The sequence below is a fragment of the Strix aluco genome, chromosome Z, assembly GCF_031877795.1.
Source record: "Strix aluco isolate bStrAlu1 chromosome Z, bStrAlu1.hap1, whole genome shotgun sequence".
NCBI lineage: Eukaryota > Metazoa > Chordata > Aves > Strigiformes > Strigidae > Strix > Strix aluco.
The window spans coordinates 24,265,143-24,280,462 of record NC_133971.1 but is presented as its reverse complement, the minus strand read 5'-3'; the positions used below and the strand labels follow the sequence as shown (position 1 = coordinate 24,280,462).

The 15,320-nt window shown below is 41.8% G+C and overlaps 1 protein-coding gene across 3 annotated transcripts in view; it reads right to left on the bottom strand.

Annotated features, from left to right (window-relative positions):
• Nucleotides 1-15,320, bottom strand: part of PLPPR1 (phospholipid phosphatase related 1) — a 135,136-nt gene that overhangs the window by 104,548 nt on the left and 15,268 nt on the right. The window contains exon 1 of one of the 3 annotated variants that reach the window (XM_074813211.1): nt 5,109-5,123. The exons of the other annotated variants lie outside the window; for them this stretch is intronic. The gene's annotated coding sequence lies outside the window, so the exon portion shown is untranslated. Of the gene's footprint in view, nt 1-5,108; nt 5,124-15,320 lie in introns of those variants that run through there. 3 annotated transcript variants of the gene reach the window in all.

Genomic DNA, 15,320 nt, shown 5'->3' with positions numbered 1-15,320 from the left:
CAGGTCCCTCTGGATAGCACATCCCTTCCCTCCAGTGTGTCGACTGCAACACACAGTTTGGTGTCTTTGGCAAACTTGCTGAGGGTGCACTAAGTCATGGTGTTCAGATTTGCATATTCCCTTACAATACAAAGAAGTGACTATTTATTTAGAAAAACAGCACTACATTTGACAAAGGAAAATGAATAATCCTTCAGCTCTACATGTTTGACACTCAGTGAAGAAACTCTTGAACACATTTATTTACCATTCCCTCTTGTTACTGTAAGGCCTCTGGTTTTTGACGTGTTTGGCATTCCATGGAAATGGCTGTGCTGGCACATTGTCTATAATGCATTCAAATAAAACCCAACCCAACTAGTGAACAACATAACCAAGTATCTTCAGGCTTACACCTGATTATGCTGCTCATCCAGCAACAGCAGCCTCTGGGAGTTCCTGCCTGCCTTGAATCCTCCTGCCTGCGCAATTGCTGGGCACCTGCCGCTGCTAAGGAAGGAAATTAATGCACAAGGCTTTCACTTCTGTAGGTAGAGGTCAATGCTCTCAAAATCAATGCTATGCACTTTTTCTAAACGGCCTGCTCTTCCTATGCATTTGGGACATCTGACTGGGACTCTGGAAAGCCCGTATCTGATCCTACCCTTGGCAGCACACTGACAGGTGACTGACTTCAGGTACATCACTTCATCTCTGAGCTTCATGACATTTTATGTTTTAATAATTCAGCATTTGTAAGTCTAAAGAAACTTGTCCAAAGAGTTCTGTGAGATAGATACTACACCATTATCCCTCAGACGAAAAGGAAAAGCACATTACAACAGCTAGGCTATGGCTACTCAACTCCCATAAAGCTGACTGACGTGCAGCCAAGTGGTTGTATGCCAAAAGGCATACTAAACCCAATCAAACTCTTTCTTCACTACAGACCTGTTAGGGAATGGTAAGATGTTTTTTTTCCCAAATTATTTTAGAAAAAAATTCAGAGTAGTCAACAACATCATTGCAGCACAAGGCTTCTTGTGACCCATTACTGGGGTTACATTGTTGCAAACAAAACAACAAAGCAAGTCCTTTGCAGCCCTGCTTATGTGACTGCTCCGATCTTGTCTGTCTGACACATGGAGACAACAGCCAAAGTTAAAAGGGTAAGTTGTGAAAGCATGAAAAGAAACTCTTGCTCAAGATGAAAAAAATTCATACCATACTGAGAAGAAACATAGATATGCAGCATATATTCTCTATTGTACCAACCTCTAAATTGCAGTCAGATTTTTTATTTATTTTTTTTTAAATACACAGACCCCTTCCTTTCAAAATGCCTGGGAAAAAAGGTCAAGCTCAACTTCTGGGGGCATAAAACCCACACCCCCAAAAAACAACCAGCCCCAAAGGAAACCCCACCCTACACAGCTACTCCCTTTCCCTAGTACACTTAGGTGTACCTCTCCACTTGAACCAGTATCTTGTCCAACTCATGGAACAGCACTATTTTCTATATGCTTCTCCTCAGTTACATAACCAGAACTCATCTTGCTCCTTGTTCAAACTACTTAACAAAGCAAGTGACAGTGGAGGACATGTTACACTGGCATCACGTGTGAAATGCTAGTTTCACTGTATGCCTAGATTTTTGTAAATACTCAAGTCTAAGCAGGTCATGGCCACACTGTGGCATCATGAGTAAAACTGCACTCCACAGGAATGTTCATGGAACCACTTAATTGAGTAAGGTATGGCCAAAAGTGACTAAGAGACATAACACCAACTCATTTGCTTAAATCAATTGGGATTAACTTTCTCACAGTTACCTTCCCACATATTTGACAAAACTCGGTTCCTTCATTCTCTGTGAAGGTTATATTGCTGTATTCTCCATCAAACAAGGGAAAATAAATCTCTGCAAAGTGTGCAATAGATAAGGACACCGCGTACTCACGCTAACAGTGATTTTGCAACCAGACAAAAGAGTTCAGATTAACTGTGACCAACAGTTAGTGTACTGAAGCTAGAGAATGCGGTTTCTCACAAAGTGCATGCAGATGATGCTCTATGCTGGTTCATTTTTAAATGTCAGCAACATTCTGCATTCTAAAAAAAACAGTAATCCTGTAACTCGTAAAGAATGTAAAGCCCCATTCCAGTTTAAAGCAAAAACAAACCATGTTGCCCTTAAGCTACTGTACTGACTGAGTAAAACTGCTGATTTTTAATCAATGTATTCTAGCCTGTCCTGTTTCAGATCATGGCCCTATTAAGCCACCTGTTAGTTCACTGATATGAGATGGGTTTTTTTCTTTCTACACGGACCCATTAGTAATAATAGACCTCTTTTTTTTTTTTCCCATTAAGACATTTCAAAGACAGTCTACAATAAGCTTATCATCTGCAAATGTTTTTGTACAATTTAATAATATGAACTGTAGTATTATATTCAAATAACAACACATTAAATTTCATTTGGCATGTGGGAAAATAAAATGAAAGGATGAGTTTTGAAGCATAAACAGGATAAATAGATAGGATTCTACTTCATCATATTGAATAATTACATCCTGGCACAGTGCCCAAAGCATATTCATCATGAAGAGACTACAGTGTACAGCACACTGCCAAAGTCTAACTTCCTCAGACAAAGGCTAGATGACTCTGACAAATCAGAAGTCTTACAGATTTGCTTGCTATTGCTGCATTATAGGTTCCTGGAAATTCATTGAATGGCAATTCATCATTCTAGTTCATTAACAAGGTCCATAAATATAAAAGCTGTTAATTACACCTGTGTTGTGCAAGTGTTCACACTGCACTGACTGCATTCCTTATATCTCCCAGCTTGTAATCAGTTCCCCTTCAGGGCTGCTCCTCAGCCTGGTTTAAGGACTGAAGAAGGCTGTCATCATTGTTTGCACTGTAAGGAAACACAGTATTGTTCCCATCCTGCTGCTGCTGTGAGGCTGGGCCATCTGTGGCAGCTTGAAAAGAATTTACACTTAGCAGATCTCTATCTTCTGCTGGGTTTTTGCTTTGGAAATATGCTTTACTTCTGGCATTCTCTAAACGGTTTTATTCTGGTCTACAGCAAGCATTCTCAATACCCTACATTCCACCTTATTAATAAAAAATTGAAAAGCAGCAGGCACCTAATCCACACATTGTAAAAGAACAGGATTCAGTTCCTGGTTGTGAGAGCTGCATTGTCAGTTCTGCAGCAGGTGCTATTGTTGGCTGTATTTGCTTGCCCTGCAGAGTCACCAAAGAGGGTATGAAGTCAAATTTGTCATTTTTAAAATGCAAAATTTTTTGTTTTCTCACAAAAGTCATTCTGCTCTATGTCATCCTCCTGCCATGATATCATTTACCCATCCCACCAAAAATATTTTATCCAACTTCCCATGGAAGTACTATTCACAAGATCCAGTGTACTATGCCAAATGAAACATAAGGAAGTTATAACCTTCCTTATATAATAACCAATATAATCATATTGGATTAGAATATGCTTCCAACCAAACCAGTGGGATAAGATTCTCCATGTCTTAAAATGAAGCTAACATAACCTACATGGATTTTTTTTTCTTATTGAAGTGAAACATGAAAGACTAAGTTGATCATACATAGCTATACAAAATCCTCTTTTCTCTCCTTTTCCATTTCAACAGTCCTGGCTCAGAATTACACAGCTTAAACCTGAGCATGAGAAGCAACCCCAGGTTAAAATCCCTTCCTCCTCCAATACAGAAGCAGGGCTGAAACATATGCGTGATATTATCCCAGGCAGTCACCAAGGTATTGCACTGGCTTACATGAACCCAAACTCATGGCCAAAAGCCAAGAAGGAGTGGGCATGAGGACAAGGGACTTGCACGGCATTTCCTGGGGGACAGGATTAGCACAGAGGAGTGTATTTTGAAATGTACTTTCCCCTTGTGGTACTCGAGGCAAAGCAGTGCCACCAAGCTGCAAGGGACACAACAGGGCAGCTGGGGCTGGAATCAAGGGCTGGAGAATGCCATGAAATGGCATTTGCTACGACAGAGCTGAGAACAAATCTCATGTCTACAAAAGACTCATTTCTTAGTAGACCTTGGAGAGATTTCTTGTCTAAGGCCTGTCCTGAGAGGGAGCAGGCAGAAGTGATCTGTTCCCCAGTTGTTTCATTTCCAAAGGGAAGATGAAAAACCGTATTTCAGTCTAGTACCATAAACCTAGCCTGCCTCTTTCTCAATGACAAGCAATTTCTCCTTTAGGGAGGTCTACGAAGCATTGTAGCTTTTCCCTTGCTTCTTACTGATGCTCAAGGACTTCTTTACTGTGATTGTTCATTTTGAAGTCCAGCAGCATAAGCATTCCTGAAAATTATATGGCCAGCTTGGACAAAATGAGGGTCTCAAAGTCAATACAGACACAAACACAGAATCTCAGAACTGTTAACTCATATTACAGAAACTGCAAGCACAAAAGAGTAAGGCCATTGTCAGTTGAAAATCCCACTCTATCTTGGCTCATCTAAGTTACTTGCCTGCAAAAAACATTTAAACTACAGATGCAACCTTCTGCTAGTTGCACTGCATCTCCTCCATGATACGGAGTAAGATTTTCTTCATGAGAAAACCAGGAGGAGACACAAGAGGCATGGCTCTCTGAAGAACGAGAAGACATAGCTGAGGAACCGTTCTCCTGTAAGAGATTTTTAAGTTCAAAAGTTTGTCCCCCTTAACTAATTCTTTATGTGACAAACCTGAATAAGAAGAAAGCACTCCTCTTGTTTTAAGGCAAAGCGCAAACTCAAGATTTCACCTGTCCAAACCACAGAAATTAAATGGACATTTGCATTAATATTTTTTTTTTCATTTTTGATGGGACCTGAACTCAAAACTAAACCAATTACAGTCAGTTACTGTTCTGACATGAGACAAGACTGATAGGTCTAGTACTGGGCTTTTTATAGGCAGCCTAAGATCAGGCAACTGTCTACACCTAGCCATAGCAAGCCTGTAACTCACTCTTTTCAGGTCACAATATACCTTTCAATTACCATACCTTTCAATTGCTGTACAAAACACCCACTATAATCAATGACAGCTTCACAAAAATAACTGGAGTTATACCTGGATCTGTTAGCACATATACTGAAGGTTGAGGCTCTGTCTGGTACACTTTAGAACAATCTCCAATACACCTTAGTGTTCACTGAAAGAAAGAAAAGAATTTATTAAAGATAACACAGATTTTTAAAAATGTTTTTGGCAAGGGCAGACTAATCTTAATATTAATGCCCTTTTATGGAAGATTTGAAAGTAGTCTGTGTTTTTTTTTCTGTTGAAGCCTCAACAAAAGCAATGCAATGGGAGTACTATGCTTCACACCCTATGTATATGGACTTGTACATTTCTCAAAGCAAGAGATGTCTCTTCTGCATGGAAACAAGGCTACAAAGAAAGGCTAATACTCTAATAAAGACCACATTGGATTACTACTAATGATCAGAATAAAAATAGTCAGTTCTTTACCACCTTGAAAACACAATAATGCTTGTTCCTAACCCAGCACTATGCAATACTTCTACCCAATAGAAGAAAAAAAAATACCACTACAAGATTGAGTATCTAACTGTAATGGCAGTTGACTGTATTTGCTGTTGTCATTCAACAATGATGCCAGTTTTAAAAGATATCTTACCATATTTTTATAGAAATTCTGAACTCTACTACAGCACTGCTGAAAGGACTGAAATATGAACACAAAGAGACCTTTTAATGAGCTGTACTGGTCTCCAAATATAGCTATACACCTCAAAAAGAGTTTTGACATCCCACTCTGATTTCACCTTCTCAAACAGATGCAAAAGTTTCTCCACATGCAGTCAAGCTTTTTTTCAACAACAGAAGGGTAAGGACAGGTGCCTGACTTTGCATTTGAAGGCAAGCAAAGTCTGAAGATAAAGAATGACCCACTTAAAGAATGTTCCACTTTAGATTTGAGAAGGCATTACCCCAGTCTGACAGCAGGGTATCTGTTTTGAAATTTGAAACTGCTTTATCTTTTACTCAGCAAAGGGTAATGAGATGAAAGGAATTCCAGACCTGAGCTGTGATTGAGACCAGAATAAGTTACTATTTTCTAGCAGCTTAAGAAGACAGCAATGTCCTACTGCTATTCCTTTACATCACTGCAATTTACAGCAGTTCAGCTCTTTTTTTGTCTCTCAGTGAAAACGTTTCTGTTACCATTGTGTTTAAAGAGGGTTTGCTGAGCAATGTTTAGCACTCCCATTTGAACACTCTCGTGATTGAAATAGTATATTATTGACATCAGCTGTCAAGAAACTTCATACTTCTGGAAATTTACACTTGGATAGATGGAGGCTGTTAGTGGATTTGTGTGTATGTGTGCAAGCTGAAAACTTGGTATTTCAAAAAATTACATACTAGCAATATAGAGTACGACAGCAGGCTTGTAGGTGACTATACAGACAGGCGCTTGGCAGAAAACCCACACCTCTCACTAGGATCACATACTGCTTCTACTTCCACCTGCACACTCTGAGACTGTCTGTAATTGACATTGCAAAAGGACACAACTGCAAAATAGCCAAAGGGTAAATGGGAGAGACCATGGAGCCTGCATTTAGACATGCATCACTGCCTGAATCACGATCTATTTACAGGCCTCCTGTGGATGCAGAGTAACACTATCATTACAGTGTCTGTCTGTTGTTCTCTAGCACAGATAAGAGTAGAGAGCTTGCCCTCTAATCAGTAAGAGTACAGAGCTTGCCCTCTAACTAGGACATAGCCTCAATGGCAGATCCAGGGGTACAAAAATTAATTGCTCTGAGAAAGTATATGTTTAAAAAGTCACTGCTTTCTTTGTGTCTAACCCTGAATTATAAAAAGGCAAAATCTGTATTTAAGTCTCTTCTGATTTCAAGGTATTTTTCTTACTAGCCAGATTCTAGAACACCTACAAGAAGCATTCTTTTTCTTTAAAAAAAAGAATAGGAAAAAAAAATTTAAAAATCAGTAACACTTAAACCATGAAACAGGTACACAAGGGTCATTTCCCAGATGCTAGGTGGGTGCTGAAGGAGATACATCTGGTCAACATGGCCAGTCTGTTCCTAAGAATGGCTTCATGACCAGACTTATTTGGAAACTGCTGCCTGTGATCATGAGCTGTTTGGGAAAAGGGACGTGTTTTGCCTTGGCAGTATCAGCATTTACAGAATCCTTAAACACTTCTGAAGAAGAGTTTCACATAAATCAGTAACAACAAGACTTTTTCCTCTGAAGACCCAGGCAGCCTTTATGCACGTTTTTCAGGGCAGCCACTGGTCAGAAGTTTTGGTTTCAAAGGCCAGGGCAGATGACTGAGATCACCTACTCTGACTTTCCTCACACAGATGAGGGGAGAACCATATCCTCTGGCTCTTATGTAATAATTCATCAGTTTTTTGCTTGGTTGAGATTATTTTTTCCTACTGCTAAAGAAAATTTGAAATCAGATTTTTACTGTACCCTAACAGAGGCCCTAAGAATGAAAAAGATATTTATGTAGAGAGTTAAAGGTGCTTCCTTGGCATAGTGCTGTGGTGAGTTAACCTTGGTCAAGGGCCAAATTCCCATCCAGCATCTCACTCACTCACCCTCCTCTGCAGGACGGGGGAAGAAAACAGGATGAGAAACCTTGTGGGTCACAGCAAAGACAAGAAGATTTCTTACCAATTACTGTGGTGGGCAAAACAAACTTGACTTGGGGGGAAATTAATTTGCCAGGTAAAATAGACTCAGGTAATGAGAAACAAAGACAAACCAACCAACACCTTTGCTCCCACACACACTCCCTGGAGCGGCACGGGGTGGTCAGAATATGGCAGTCTCTCTCTGCCACTACTTCCGCTCACTCTTTACCCTGATCTGGGCTCTCCCTCCAGGCTGCAGTACCTGTCAGGAAATCTGCCCCAGTGCAGGCTCTCCGCAGGTGGCAGGGCAGATCTGCTCCAGCCCTGCATGCTGCTCAGGCTGCTTGCCCCTCCTTGCTCTTCCACCTCCTGTTCCTCACTCTTCTGCTCCTTCAGTGTTCTTGCCTTTTCTTCCGTACATTTTGGCAGCCGCGCCTGTGGCTTGAGGGGCTGGTCTGGTCATGGTTGGTTCCAGACAGCTCCAAGGACCCACTGCCAGGCCTGGAGCTGGTTGGAGATGTCTGGAACCAGCCATGACTAGCTCTGGGCATCCCCCAGCAGAGACACTGACACTGGTCTACCTTCAGCAGAATCCTGAAACTAAGCTGACACAGATATTACAAAGGATGTGTATTATGTCTATTATTTAGACATTACAAAGGATGTGACTGAGGGGGAGAAGGGAAGGAAAAAAATCAAGCTGACTGTTGCAAGCCTTGTTTGCAAGGGATGTTAGTGTATTTTTGTCAGCTAAACCGTGCAGCTATTTGCGCTCAGGTCAGATACCAGTAGGAATGGAGGAATCAGCAGTTCCCAACCTACTTACTCCCTGGCCTTAGACTTCCAAGGGCATTGATTCATGCCTGTCCACCCTGTCAGGGCTTGCAGGGAGAGGAAGGCAGGCAGCCCGCCCCACTGCTTCCCTGGCATCTGCTCTGGCCCTCTCATCCTTCTCCCATTCCCCATCTGCTGGTCCCAGGAAAGCTTTCCCAAAGCTGGAGATGGGACAGGGTGGCAACCTCCTTGCTCTTTTTCACCTCAGTGAGATGGAAGAAATCGCACTACCCTTGAATAAGGAGAAATGGGTGACATGTCTCCATGGCACAGAGATAGTGGTAATTTTCTTTCCATTGATGTTGAAGAGTGATGCTGAGTTTCAGCCATATTCAACAAGACAAAAGAAAAAAAAGACAACTACAAAGTCTATGTCTCTGTAGTTAAAGAAGAGACATTTCCTTGGGTCACTGCATCGCTGTTGGATTTGACATAAACAATGATGGAGCTGCAGATTTGCAGAAGGCAGAACTGGCCAAAACAAGGGCTGAAGCCACTGAGGCAGCTGCTCTGCCTGACCTGTACCTGTGGAGGCTTGCAATGCCTGTGCTGCTCCAATGAGAACTGCAGAGGAGCCTGGAAGTTTTGATTTTGACCTCACTCACTGACTTCAAGGGAACCACGGTGTCCCACTCAGGATTCACATTGCAACAGGCTGCCTTCTTATGTCCCAACAAGCACCTGAAAAGCCAAGGAATGGATTAACACTGTGGCTTTATTCACAAAGGACTCCTGTGTGGTATTAAAGACAAGATGATTTGCAATACAAGCACATGGAGCGCCTGCACTAATCCTAATAGTAAGCCTAATACTGAAGCACTAGTGAGTTTGGGTTGACCTGATTAAATCCAATTTTCAGCCACAGCTAGGGATGATTAATATAAATAAAATGTCTCTCATTATTAAATCTCAAAGGAAAGGTAGTTAAAACTAACAGAACATTGTAGCACTGTCCTTGGTCTTGCTACCTCTGTCATTTACAAAGGTCGTAATTCAAGAAACAAACATTGTTTTGATGCGACTGTTTAAGTCCACTATTACAAAGTTTAAAGTTAGGATGTGTTCAAGAAGTTTGTTAAACATAATATTGTTAACATCTCAATATGCCATACTCCAACCACCACAGTATTTTATGCTATTACTTGACAGTGAATACCTTTTGTCAGGTCTTTCTTTTGACAATACTGTGCTGGCTATTTGCATTTACCATGCAGGGATTTCAGATGTCTCTCCCTCCACTCGTTGCTATGCTGTCTGAGTGCTTGGTTCAGTCTTCCCTTACAAATGGTTAAGAATGAGGCAGTCTAAGATGACAGTGACAATGCTTCCCTATTGTGACAATACTTCTCTATATAGGATTTTCTACAGCACTAGGCTTAAACTCTTCATTCACTGGCATCTGTACAAATTGTACCATCAATTGCTATGGGGAGGAAGGTTAGGCCAAGGCTGGATGCTTCAGAAAACCTTGCCCACAAAGCTCCACGTGCATGCTCAAGTGACAGTGCTGTGAATAGCAACATGCACCCCAAAGCACTCTTTGCCACTAGATGAAATAATGCCTCCAAGACTATAGGCAGGCTTTTGCACACTGACATGGCTGTAAGTCTGTAACAGAGTTTCTAAATAGATTTCAGCTCTCATCATTTAACCAGAAAGGTCTGGCTTTAAACATGCCTGATTTACAGAGTCTTTCAGACATACGGATGTTTGAATAAGAGACAAGAAAACTTTTCTGTTACCCTGTTACTATTGCAAACACAAACCAGAAACTGGTTGGAGATAAAAAGGAATAATCAGTGCATCATTCTGGGGATTTGGCCTTTGGCTGTAAATCAGGCTGGCCCCAACTCATTTGCAATTTGTTTATGTGGAGGTCACAGCAGAGGTGACTACATACTCTTGGTTGTGGATTGTAAGGACAGGCCTTTTGTGATCTGAAAAGCAATGTGAGGACAACAATTATATCTGCATTGTACTCAAGCTCCAGACTTAAGCACACAAAACACCAGAAAACCAGAAAAACTTTCCTAAGTGCAAACACATTCAACCTGTTTCTCCACAAAGCCTTACAGATCACTGCACCTAAGAAAAGTTTACCCAGGTAGGCAGCATCACAGCCCTATAATGGACATTTTGGTCTCCCTGCCCTCCCTGGAGTGCTGTCCTGTCCTCCTTTCTTCCCTGCCCAGAAGGAGGGAAACAGCATGCCCTCTGACACTAGATCCAAGATGTCCAGTTACTGCGAGTCCTGCTGTGTCACCACACAACTGCCACATGGAACCACTTCTCTCTCACTGTTGAATTTGCGTGTAAGGTTGCTCTTCTTATTAACATAGATCCCAGAGAAGAGCACAGACAGGTCCTTTGCCCACACGTCAGGCTATTTACAACTGCCTCTTCTGCCACTGGAAATGTTAGCATTGGCCAATCTCATGCTTATGGCTCCTTAACAACAAGATAATAAACACATCTTGTGAGCAGGAGGCACTTGCTTCCTTTCCAGGGTTAAACCCCTCTGTTGACAGACTTCCCCTGTCTGCAGCAAGTAAACCCTCTGAAGAGGGACAAAACACTAAGTCCATATCCTCATTAGTATTTCTTAACATAGAGCAAAAGATTTCCCACAGAACCCTTCAGTTGTGATTAATGCTGTGAAGACACTGGTAGGCAAAGCTTGGCCAGGCAAAAAAAGCACGCAACATTTTTCATGGATGTCACCTCCAATTCGAAGATAAATTTGCTTCAGCTATTTCCCTGTTTCTCCCTGCTCATGTGGGTCTCTCTCTAGTGAATTAAAGCCTAGTAGAAGTATGCTTGCTTTTCTTCTCTGTACACAGAAATCACATCCAACTTGGGAAATCCTTGGACTGAAATGGCTGAAGGTGAAAGAATGTTATAAAGAAGTACTGTATATGTGCCATTTCAGGGCAGCATGTCCCCCTTTCCTGGATGCCTTACTGCATTACATGGATATAGTCTGGTTAAGAACTCCGGACCACCAAAAAAAATGAGTGCAGTTCCAGACAGAAGTTGTTTTTCAAATGGTCAGTTTTTAAACAACAAAATGCTTTCTAAAGAAAGCAAAACATTTATCTTTCAAAAAGCCATTACACAAAAAATAATTTTTTTACACCAGGAAGGCTGACTTTGTACTTTCAGATAGTCTAGAATACTCATCAGTGTTCATTAAAAAACCCTGCATATAGCATTCTCACTTTAACAGCGGAGCAAGTGAATTTTGCATATGTGGTTTCTGGAAGCAAGAAGCAGAGGAACAAGAAGGAAGAATAAGACAGAGCAGTAGCATCAACAAAAGCAAAGTCGTCAGGAGATCAGCCAGCAGAAGTAGTTAGCTTTTATCTGCACCTTGTGTGGGGGATGGACATCTATTTGCTAGGATAGAAGAAAATTATGAGGCAGGAAAAAATCCAACTCTCAATACCTGCTTTCAGTCTGTGCATGCATCCATCAGTGGCAATCTGGGCTGATGACACTTTCACCCTCACCTTCTGCCACCTGTCTTGCGACTACCTTGCAGTTTCACATACCCTGCACTACTTAGTCTGGCTTCTTTTTAAAGCTACAGCTGTTGGATTCATGTTATTATTAGGAAGGTGAAATTGAGCAACTTCTCTAACTCACAGTTGGAGAGACAATGTGCAGTAACAGAAACCCTAGAGAATGTGTAAGAGAAAGCCAAAGAAAATCCAGCCAAGAAAAAAAGGACTCTATTCTAAGTTCCCAGTGCAAAATCTAGCAGCTATAAGCTGCCAAAATCTCGCAGCTAACAGGTAAAACCAATAACCACATCTTTATTGTCCATAGAGTATGAAGACTTTCTCCCTTCCATGTATCCTCATGACAGCTTGCAAGCTAAGACAGTGGTAGCAACTCCTTTTTTCAGAGGCCAAAACCTATGAAGATAGCTGTCAACTGCCATCAGAGGACTATGACACCCACAACCTGGCAAGGTCAGAAGCAGAGTTAGTAGCTGAGTCTCTGCTTCTGAAGGCAGTATTTTGATCACCACATCTGTTCTTCCTTCCCCAGACTGATACTTTCCCAGAGATCTCCTTTCTGTTCAACCAAGCCAAGTATGAATGAGGGAGTGGAGCGGCACAACAAGGAGCAGTTTTCTGCTTAAGTGGTCTCTGTACAGTATCACAGATCTATCTGGACACACCTGAAACAGAACACACAGCCTAGGCTACCCCTACGCTACGCAAGTCACCAGAGCTTGTAGCCTTGTCTTTTTACATGTCACAATTTCTTTGCAGCTAAGCATATAGTGTTAGAGCATTCCTTAAATAAGGTTTCAGATAGAAAAAAAATACAAAAGTTGAAGGAAGTAACAGCAAGTAAAAAAGCACCCTACCATTTACATATATTTTTATGTTTGTTTTTGATAAATCCATGCAGTCAAGACTCAGAGCATATGCATGGAAGCCAGTGGGAGTTCACTTGTGCTAGGTATCAAGAGATTAACATGACACGTTATGGATTCTTAAAAATGTAATATATTTCATCATAAGCATAATCCAGAATACATAATGGAGATGAAATTCAATCTTGCTGGGTACAAAAGGTATACCAACCCAGCCAATGTAAAACAAATTTCAGCAGCAGAGCTCTGGAATGGAGACTATAAAACAACCGGACCAGAAAATAAGGCAGTTCAGTGGATCTAGTGAGTCTGCTGGATGGTTAGAAAAATAAAGAGGACAACAGGACAGAGACCAAAATACTGAATCTGAGAAATGGAATTTGTATTGAAACTGAGAATAGCCCGAGTGCATACCACCACTCTCAGGCATCCACCTGAGTGAAGGAACCAGCACATCAAATATTGGACCCCCGATGGCATCTTATCACCCAGTGCCCCATGTGAGTCAATGGTCTCTTCTCAATCACCTTAAATCTGACTGGATCAAATCCTTGCTTTCCTCTCCATTTGGTTTTCCTAGCTTATCTTTTTATACAGCAGAAGGCTTCATCTGATGTCAATGCTTGTATTTCACACTGAAACAAGATTTTCTTTCACCTCTTACCAACTGGCTCTACAAACACACCACTCAGCAACAAACAACACTTTAAGTTTAAACCACTCCCTTAACACTGTGCACTACAGAGGATGGCTGACCATGGAGCAGCCGCTTTTAGAAGGACACTGAATTTCTGAAAAGCATACTTCTAAACGGCACTCAAAGGTTAGGTTATGTTCAGATACAGGATTTTATTATTATCTATATACTTGCAAGTGAATGCATGTCTCTCTCTTGCTGAGACAACACAGAAACTTCCAAAGTAATTAGCCAAATGAACAACCTCATGCAAGAAATATTTAAAGTGATTAAATCAAGCAGTTTTTCCTTGAGAGTGATAAGAAAGTGGATAGCAAGAAATTTACCCTGTGCTATAAGCCTTCCTTGCTAACCTTCTCATTCCCTCTCATCAAAATATTACACCTGCTTTCTTCTTCACAAACCTGTTATGACCAGGTACAGCTTTTGGATCCTCAGGGCTGTACTCTTTATTGGCAGAGCTTCAGTGAAGCCAGGGCTTTGTTCCTGACTGAGATTTGGGCCTTTATCACTTAACTGAAAAATTTCAAGTCCTCGACAAGGAACAAAATTAGCTACAACTCCTTTCAATGGTTTTCATCATGGATGCAGCAAGCCACCTGCTTTTCTATTTGCTAGGTTGCAAAGCAATGTCAGTCCTGAAGCTTGTCAAAATGGAAGAAACATTTATTTTAAAGTTAAGCAAGCATAACGGATTAGACTTCAAGGGTCTGATACAGTCCAGGGTGTGCTGAATTGTAAGCCAAACATTGGTCTCTAACATCCAGTGGTGCCATCACTGTCAAACAAGAAAGTTGGCGAGAAATGGCATTAAGATGACCTTCAAGGGCTGCTGTACCCTGTTGCTGACTGGTTAAATCATGATAGAGCATGTGACAAAATTCACCTCTAGGTGACTGGCTCCTGCATTCACTATGCTCTTGGGCGAACGTCCTCTCTGCAAGTCTCTGGGGTCTAATTCTTGACTTTGACATTTCAACTGAGCTTGTGCTTAGCTATGATGCAGCCTGATGGGCTCCCATTCCTATAAACACCTCCATTTCCTGGGCAGATGCATTTAGAGCAGCTTGAGGGCTGGGGTTGCTTTGAACAGTGTCCTCAAACTAGCTGTTCTACTGATGAGCCTGGCCAAAGACCTAGGGGCATGCTCACAGAACACTGAAGTGGCAAGGGGAGGTGAGAAAGGGTTTTGGAGTTATGTCTGCTCTGTTTCTACCTCAAATCACACACTGCTTACTGCCTTTGCTTGAGATGGCCTGTTTTCAAGGCAGTGTCAGGCAGGTGAAGATTCAGCTCAGCTCTCCCACCTCCCAGACGAAGGCTCCCACCACTATCCTATGCGGATACTCAATCCAACAGTCATAACCACAAAAAAGGTCACTGGTAGGGTTCAACCATTAGTTTTCCACTAGCATTATCTCCTGCCCAGGGGAACGTAACTACCGTGTCCCTAGTTCCCAAGACTGCATGACTTTGTGTGGCACTGCATGGCTTTGCACAGAACAACCAGCTGCAGGTACCTCAGGCTGCCTCCACATCCACCACCCCAGCAACTTCAGCCCTCACACATGTACCTGAACCAGGTTTGAGACACTTCCTGGGACGCTACCAAAACCACCCAAGCAGAGGGTAAATACTCTTTCATTTTGGGCCCTCTGCTACTACTATAAGCAGATACTTCCACCTGAGCTAGCTGCTGGAATCTGGGGTGAAACAGGAGG